General features: G+C 41.7%; 2 protein-coding genes and 1 long non-coding RNA gene across 11 annotated transcripts in view; 2 read left to right on the top strand and 1 right to left on the bottom strand.

Moving 5' to 3' along the window:
• LOC111246746 (uncharacterized) overlaps positions 1–9,075 on the bottom strand; it is a 64,147-nt gene that overhangs the window by 42,618 nt on the left and 12,454 nt on the right. The gene's annotated exons all lie outside the window — the stretch shown is intronic.
• Positions 861–2,152, top strand: LOC111246747 (uncharacterized). The gene is made up of 3 exons (XR_002671786.2): positions 861–1,415; positions 1,680–1,725; positions 1,966–2,152. It is a non-coding gene; the product is annotated as an uncharacterized LOC111246747 (long non-coding RNA).
• The window catches only part of LOC111246748 (uncharacterized), a 31,509-nt gene continuing 25,231 nt past the window's right edge, over positions 2,798–9,075 (top strand). Inside the window, exons 1-2 of one of the 3 annotated variants that reach the window (XR_015323228.1) lie at positions 5,336–5,446; positions 5,807–6,233. The gene's annotated coding sequence lies outside the window, so the exon portion shown is untranslated. Of the gene's footprint in view, positions 3,427–5,335; positions 5,447–5,806; positions 6,234–9,075 lie in introns of those variants that run through there. The other 2 variants (XR_015323226.1, XR_015323227.1) reach the window with 2 other exon arrangements.

The raw sequence follows: 9,075 nt of genomic DNA, 5'->3' as shown, positions 1-9,075 counted from the left end.
ATATCCATATATATCCATATATAAAATAGCTATGAACATCCTAAGCTTGCTTCTTACCAGTTGCCCTTTTCACTTTCCTTTGTACCTGTGATTCATTAACCTGTACGGTCTTTTTAACACTACATATCCTCTATATGTGGGCTTTGTTTCGTTACTTTTTCGTCGTAACATTAAAGTTTATGGCCCATTTGCGGATCGGTTGAAAAACGGAGATATACCATGCTATTTCTTCGGTCTACGCTAGTTTGTTTATTAGTTGTTATTATTATTGTTAAGTCCTATATTATTGATGTAGACACGCTAAGAAAAACATAGCTCGGACTTTCTCAAGAGAAGTACTGCAAATATTTCAGTTGAAAAAACTTTTTTTGAGGTGCATGTAGAGGCTAACGAAACGGACTCGTTCTATAATGCAGTAAGACTATTCGGGATTACCACTAGAACTGGACCGTTAATTGACGATTGGAGTCGTCTAATACCGCTTACGGGTTGCACGGTCAATGGCTTGCCTACATCAGGTTCTTTGTAGAATTTTAAGGGTAGAACATTGTTGCGTAGTGTGAAACACAGTAGCAATAGTAAGAACTTTTTATATTGGGCGTTTTAGCTGGTCATCGCTACCCAGACAGAGGAACAGAATCAAACGAGTGCGTAGGTGAGATCCGCGTGTGACGTCTCACATCTATAGATACGAGCGAAAGGCGAGAAAACATGTTGTAGGTGCCACATCCGGTACCGCTGTTAAGTATTAGTCAGGTGGCTATCTACGCCCACTTTGCCGACGTGTGGCCCTTTACATATATATAAAGTTACTTAACTGTACTGTAGCTTAGGCCCGTGATGCTGCAGCGACACTCTCATTTGCCCATTAATCTTATAACACGTGCTAGTCCAAGCTCTAAATCGAGTACTGGGACATTTCATTGTTGCTGGGGGGGGCCTAAAACAACGCTTGATACATAATATCTTTTCAATCTAAGAGTAAAGAGTATCAATGCAAACGTTTTCACGCGTTTCGGACCAGCCTGGCCGTATCCGCTCCTTCTGGATCATCAACATTCTTCTGTCCTAATTTTATAGCGTTACCACCTAGCCTTGCCACTTTTTTTTTTTACCAATTAGTTTCAAGGACGCTTATCTGGTAACTAATTACCTAGCTTAGAAGAGCAGAATGTGTTAATATCTATGCAGTATTCTTGCTTTCCAGGTACGTAAGCGTTGTACTAACAATTCCACAATGTTTCGCTTTTCGACGAAAGTTGAATAGACCCAGATATCATTACAAGGGCACGTAGCCGCCGCTATCAGTAGCTTAAGAATATGACGGCTCACAGAAACCTATCCTGCGCACGCATTATCTTTACACCAAAAGAACTGAGGTCCGATCCGAAAACGAGAATAGAGGATTCATTTGTGTAAGTATTTAAAGATTTCCTGAGAACAAACGCTGGTGTTTTACTCTTCGACCTGTTTACCAAATCAATTCGGCACATAGGTTAAGGCTAGGATAGAAATCTTGAAAAAGCATAATTGCAATGTGTCACCGTCAAGAGCTGGTCAGCAGGGTAGCTGCCTATTGTCAAAGTCGACAAACTGCAGAATACTCGATGAACTAGAATTTTATACCATCAAACGACTAAAACTTTTTTTTTTTTTTGTTTTTTTTTGATGTATAACAGCTCGACGCGATTATGACTAAGCTCCTAGCATACGCCCATAACAATGGTTGGTAGCCGCTATTTTATGTCTAAGGGCGGGCCTGCTTAATATCAAACATTATTGTACTTCTGGTATAAAGTAGATCGGCTAAAAAGTAATAATTTTATTCTTATTAGCTCTTTTTTGTGCCTAATTCTCGTTTGATTTTTGGGCAGCTATGCATATGCTGCGCGAACTATATATACATTATGAACAAATACTCAAAGTTGCAGATGTTTAGGTCTCAGTGATGCCGTTCATTTGCAGAGACGGGCGGGAGCGATCTCGGGAAAGTCGAAGGGACCGCTTCCAATCCCGGCTGAGAGCACGTCAGGTTTTCCCAACCCAAGCCGTAGTAGGGATCATCACGGGACTCTAACAGGGAAATGTTATCTTTTTGAAGTTCGACTGGACAGTTAAGGGGCGAAATATTGGAACGTGAAGTCAATACTATAGAACTTACTTCAATCCATCTTGCCGTGACTGATGTAAATAAACATTATATCGGCCTGAAACGGAAAAGTATTATCGAATGTATTTTTTTAATGAAAAGCTTCCGACCTACGGAAATATATTTTCCTCTTCGGTTGATACACTTCAGCATGCAATATATAAAAACAGCTATTCATTACATGAAGTCTTTTGCAGCTTATAGTAGTTTTTATTTGATTTTTTTTTTGCCGTCGTTAGCAAGGCTGAACTTCTTTTCGCTCGGCGAAAAATTTTTGCGATACATTTGCGTGCTTGTCGCTTTCGAGTTTGATGTAACAGCTGCCATTGTAAAGCTAAATATTGTTAGTTTATTTGGGTTTTCGTCTCAACTAACCCTACTCTATATTTCGGCAAGACGTTTTGTTGTTTCTGCTCGCTTAAGCTGGCTGGCCAGTTGGCAATCGTGCGTTGAGCGAATACGGCCAAAAGCCGACGGCCACCTGTAATCATAAAAAATGTTCGTGCTCTCCTACCAGCTGCACGCAGAGACGTAATAACAAAGGAGGCAAAATACGAAATGCATATAAATCTGCGCAGCAGGTAGAAACAGTGGTGCGTAGCATCGTGTTACGTTTTGTTCACCGTAAGGCCGGCCGTCAGTTAAACCATCTCGGCTCCTGGAGCATGGCCGATAATTACGTCAGCTAGAGATTAATGCTGTGTGGTGCTTTTCTTTCTTAAAAGTAACATTAACTTTCCACTTATTTCAACCTAAGTTAGCCAATCGCTGCGGGATCTTAAGCTTAGCCCTTTTGTCTCGCACAGATAAACGACTGAAATGCTTTTCGAAGGCACTGGTTACCGAATCCGCATTGCGATATACCCTAAAAGATATCCTCAGCCAGCCTGATGCAATACACTTATTTGTGTCAGGTGTATATAGCTGCGCACTCGTAGTCAAATAGCATGATCCATAACGGAAGCCTAACCGTGTCCGTTCGCTGCAGCCTTTTAGGCCCCCCGATTCTATTAAGGGATTCGAAAGCTTGTTTCATGGTGCAACAGCAATCTAGGCCGATGGATTGTGCGGACGAAAATATATACATTTTATATTTATATAATAGCATAACAAGTTCACACATGTGAAATCGATGCTGTGTATGCTGACTGTGATATGGTATAGCATGCTGATGTTATCACGTTTTGAAAGTAATTGTTTTCTATCTCTAGCAGTTCGTATCCGTTTCGTTGGTCCTGCAGTGAGTGAGTGAGTGAGGCCAACCACATGCAGCCCAAGTAAGTCCATATCTACCTATCTATCGCAGATGAATTGTCGCACGCTTACATTAATATAACCAAGCACATGGTATACGCCCGGCGATCCACAGCAGAGAATGGTAGGCTATGCAACGAAGGTCTAGACTTCGTAAGAAGTGCAAGCAGCCTGAACCCATTGTGTCCAGTTTACAATGGTTATTGTTGTTTGCAAGCTGGAACGTGTGTCTGCGGAACGGAATGAGCACAGAAAAAAACAAATGGTTTCGTCATCACTCTCCCGTTCCCGCCGCAGATCGTCCTGCGAACATTAGTTATTGATGGATTTATGGCCGTATGAAAGATATGTGGCTATAGCATACGATACTATCGTGCAGTAGTCTTATCGTAGGCAACGTGCGAGCTGCCCTTCTCATGCCGTCGGATCGGCCTCGCGCTCAGAGCGATATTCATCTATGCTGCTCGATGGCTGCATCTGCCTTAACGCCTTCGACCAGACGAGCTCTTCATTAATCTTTGCAACTGTTCGAACGATTCAATGGCTGCTTGACAGCAGGTTCTCTCGTTCACTTCCTTTGGATTTCTTAAACGTGACGACATGTGTTTGTATCGGCTCCAACCGATACTGGACGAAGGGCTATTGTGAGCGAACGCAACAGATGCGATAGAAGGCGGGGTGCGAAGCTCCCTGCAGCAACAGCGGATAGGCGGCCGCTTCCAACCCCAGCAGGAGAAATTGAATATTAAGTTTGCTCTACTATAGGGAATCTGCGGAGACATCTAATAATTCGATACGTTTAATCACTTGTTTCCGCCGCTGCCACGGCTAACTTTCATGGAAAAATCAACTAGAAGTCTTTGTATACCTTGTTCCACCTGAAGGCAAAATTATTTAGAACGGTTTACCTAAATTCCAAGTGTACGAACCAAGCGCGCGATTACGTTACACGCACATTGTTCCCGGGCGCTCACTTGATCCCAGGGTAGCTGGCAGATATTCAATACACAAAACAAACGAGACAAATAGCTTGTTCCTGATATAGAAAAAAATAGCAGGTAAGTGCACCTCTTTTTCTTTGATATGGTTTCGCTTGTCCCACACACGTTCCCGCATTCTCTGTTATGTACGTTACCATCTTAGTAGGTCAAGTGATATGTCGTTCTTGATGGCATAGTAATGTTATATACGCAACTAATAAAAGCTCAAAATAAATTTTAAACCCCTGTTCAGTTTTAGTTTAGACGGAAATACAATATTAGATGGGGTCATAGTCAAAAGATCAAGGCACAACAAACGCGCTCTATTTTTTCTGATGAGGTTGATGAAATACGATTTTGGGGTCATGTTTGGCCTATCCGTTCAGTACACTGATCGGTCCTAAATAGGGCGGATAGCTGTGGCGCACGTACAATGTTATTAATCTTAAGTGGAGTCCGGCAGCAACGTTCAAAGTCGCACAGTGAACGATGCAAGTGACAATAGACGAATTGTCTCGTGAGACCCTCAGCGAGCGCTGCGTAAAAATACCTGCCCATTATTAACTAACAGATCCACCAGCATCAGACTTCATAAGTGCACGGCTTGCGCATTGGTGGCAAGGCTCTGCCTTATCAGTCCAGTAACAGCCTAATTCAGGAGCCGTCGGCCTTCGTAGACGGTTGCTATTGAAAGAAGGTTCTGGGTGCCCTTGATAAAGTATCAAAGCTGCTTACATTGACCGCAACCAAGAAAGTCCATTTGTAAAACATACGATTAAGCCCAACCTGGGTTCATAATTCATGGTCGGTAGATGTATTATGCATAATCCTTGTCATAGCTGCACAGATGCTAGCGACAAACCTATTTTGTTGTAATCGATTGTGAAACGTGAATCATCAACGTTGTTTTCTTTCTACTTAAGCCTCATAGGACAGCGAAGATAAGCCTAAATGGACCGCCAAGCGACATAAAACATGTAAGAAAATTCTTGAAACTGGACACAAGACGCACTACGAAACAGAACAATGTCAAGAACAGCAGGAGCTTTTTGTTCGACGAAATGTACGCAACAGATCTTTATAATATTATTTTTTTTATAATATATTTTATTATTTCAATATTTTAGTATTACGATCACAAGTTTATAGCAAACAAGTGATACCCGTAGTCTCGTTTGAATATATAAATTTTATAAGCAAGCAGGTTGCCGGATTCCATCGCGTCAAAACTTCGACAGGTGTCCTCAAACGATTCTGGTTTGTCAGTTCGAGATTTCAATGGAAACCATTCGCCTGATTAACTCTACGCCCCTGCCTTATTGGCACGTTCCTCTAACAGCTTTCTAATTATGTTAAAGCAATAGCATAGTATAGAAACCCGTATGATTTCTTCTTTACGGGAGGACGGATTGGTTATTTTCAGTTTGGTGGCAGTCTTCGCGCTAGGAGTTGAAGCTATTTCGGCCGAACAGGGAACGTTATATTAATAGACAAATGGATACGTTGCGAACGCGATCCGATTGAAAGGTCGATAAATCCAAAGCCATATGATCTGATAACAACCTGATGAAGAACCAATTTTGTGAATTTTTCGATATCATCGCTTCGCTGCTAACCTTCCCTTTGCCCAATGTCATCCAATGTTTATAAACGAGTCTGGCATACACACCATCGACGTAATCCGTTTTGTCCACTAAAGGATTTTTGTTGGTTCAGTACGTGCAACCATCTTGTGGTCAATATGTTCCAGCAAATGCCAAGCCGGTCGAAGATCTAATATTTAAACTGACTCGAAAAGAAGAACATAAACTGATATGTGGAGCTTTCAATCTTATCGGTTGGGGGGGGGGGGGGGGGGTCTTCTTACTATTTTAATGTAAAATAGCGGTTTAGCGGTGCTCGGTCCCATCAACCAGTTGCCACATTTACGTGTGTGAAAGGAGGTGCAGTTTTAGGCATCTTTGAATGCGTATGTACGCAGCAGAAGGCGGGAGCAACAAGCTCCCGCTTCTTTTATGGGCGCGACGACACCGACGGTGCTCTATGGACTGTGGTTATAATGTGTGAGACAAGGTATATAAAGTAGCTATAAAAGTCGAGTACGAGGGTCGTTTTGACCCAGGACCTTTGGCCGAGTAACAAGACCGCCATCTCTCAGCCGGTGATCCTAAATAGCGAGGAGGTAGAAAGTAACATATGATATTCTATTATAGCAGATCTTTACTATTTTAGCTGCAAGTAGAATCATTGACGCTCGACGAGTGATGAATTAAATGCCGTTTTTTTTGTTTGGACCTTTTTTTTTTAAATTTTTTTTTCATCAGAATACGCTAGATAGAGATTCTCCATTTCAGATAGAAGCACGATATGTGCAAATTTTACGACAAGAGTCAGGGCCTTGAGACCTTGAGAGAAGACTTTGGCAAGCTGGCCCAGGACATTTCAGGTAGCGCACAACTCATTTGATAGGTGCTAGATAATTATTGACTTTACAGCTAGCACCGCTCAAACTATGAGTCGAGATATCCCACCGCAATTACCTTAATCCATTATATACCAACCCATTCAAATGTGGATAAGTTTCATCCGCGCCAAAACTGGCCCAAGATACTTTGATTGCAGTTCCTACATTAGGTGATTTTGTTGGTTGACTACATTTTTCCTGGACTTTTTTTTTGTAGCATTTTCGTGATTTTGCTATTACTGCTATTTTTTTTACAATGTTTAGATTTTCCTAATTCAGTTAATCTGTTGACAATATTAATCTCGCTTTCACCCTTTTTGACAGGCCTGCTGGCACGCTGAGGTCATTCTCTCAGCGAACGGTCGTACGTAACATGTGTTACAACTAACCCGTACCATAAACTCTTGCTTAGTAACAAACCGATATTTTCACAAGCGTTCAGTTATGGTGCCATCACGTTGGCAGTCGGTTCCCCTGCTCTAAGGAAGTGTTACAGTATCAGAAAGGTAGTTTTTTTTGCCAAAGATAAATATTCATACATCGGTTTCATCCTACTCGCAGCACTACCTAAAATAGAGCTCTAAACAACCAACCCAATGTAACCACCCTAAGAGGCCGATTTGGGTCTGACAGCAGACGAACAGACATAAGGTTTTAGTTATACAATAGAAACAGATAGATGCTAGACGGATTCGTGGGCTTCGACCCACGCTAGTTGTCATTCTGTCTTTACTAACATAGAGAAATAATGATACTCATGACGTAAAGTAATGTTGTTCGTACAATAAGTATAGATGAAATTGCTTAATAGGTGGATATTCGTTCACGAACCTGCAAGTTAATCTTTACGCAACTGCTAAATAAAGTCCTACCTATCATTCGTTACAAAGTTGTCCGATTTTGTCTATAGCAAAAATAGCTTTGTCGTTTTGCTCCAATGTACTTAGTTGATTTCACTGATGAAGTGAGCTTCAATGTTTCGGCTGTTCATCAGAAGTCTTTCGAACCCCGCCGTCTTCTGGGTCGATCCATTGTGACATAACTGCATGTTTTCCATGCTATTAGCTCTCTCTGTAATCGGCAAAATCCCCGTATCGGGACAACGTCACTCTGACATATTTTACCGTTTTCATCATATCATGTACACTCTGTCCGTGGTTTCGGGACCTCTTCGGGTATTTCGTACGGGGCGAATCAGGTGTTTGTCACTGATCATTAATCATATCTCTTAGTACGAATCTGTACATGTTTGAATTCGGGGTTTCAGCTTGTATTGTACTTTTACGATAGAAGTTTGGTGTCCCCATCGAATCACAACAGAACGTGGGCATAGGGTTTACTTTTGTTAGTTGCTAAATAGGCTGTAACATTGTTTATAAATTTTTTTTTTTATTTGAGGCATTGTTGTCTCGGTGAAATATGGTGAGGCCGCAATACTTGGTCGACTTGTATTGCATGTCGCGGTCGGGAACAGCGACCGATTTTGGTGTGAGCGAACGTAGATTGTAGTATCCTGTCGAGGTTCCGCCTTTCAATGCGGCGTTTGTGTACTCCTCTTCGTTGCGTGTTGAATCCCCTGGATGGGGATCAATTTTTGCGGAAAATTTTTTACTATTTTCTAAATAGTATAGGTTACCAAATACAATTTTTGCGCCTATATGGGCCAGGTACTGATAAAAGAGACAACTTGCCCGCAAAATATCATTGAAATTATTCATTACGACCCACGATTTAGTATACGTAATGATGCAGTGCACCTATTTTTTCCGGCATTGTCGGTTGCAGCTAACAATGCTGAACGTTGTTCCCTAATGGGAGCGGCACATACTGTGGGCAATCGATGCGACTTCGAAGAATAGAGCCAACTTTATCTGATGCTTGAACGTTGTACGTTCCCCCATGTTTGCCTGGCGATCGTTGATCCGGATCAATACTGGTACGCGCGTTCTCTAAATCTTCAATTGATTAGTTGTTGCTAGATACCAAATATAAAAATTTTTCTTTCCAAGTGCTTTTTTATGCTTCGAACGATGCCAGGCGATTCTGGACGATTCCTAATTTATAGGCAGGAGTCAATGCTATGCATACTGTTCAATGCCGCGCTCGTAAAGTGGATTTAACGAATTCAGCATTGTCTATCATATGGTGGCATCATTGGCCCGATTCTATGATAAGCATCGTTTCGTATAGTTAGTGAAAAATCGCATGTTTCCTTGGGAGGATGGTAC

The sequence above is a fragment of the Varroa destructor genome, unplaced genomic scaffold (assembly GCF_002443255.2).
Source record: "Varroa destructor unplaced genomic scaffold, Vdes_3.0 BEIS01000003.1, whole genome shotgun sequence".
In the NCBI taxonomy this organism is placed as follows: domain Eukaryota; kingdom Metazoa; phylum Arthropoda; class Arachnida; order Mesostigmata; family Varroidae; genus Varroa; species Varroa destructor.
The sequence above is the reverse complement of the archived record's forward strand: the minus strand, read 5'-3'. Positions and strand labels throughout refer to the sequence as shown.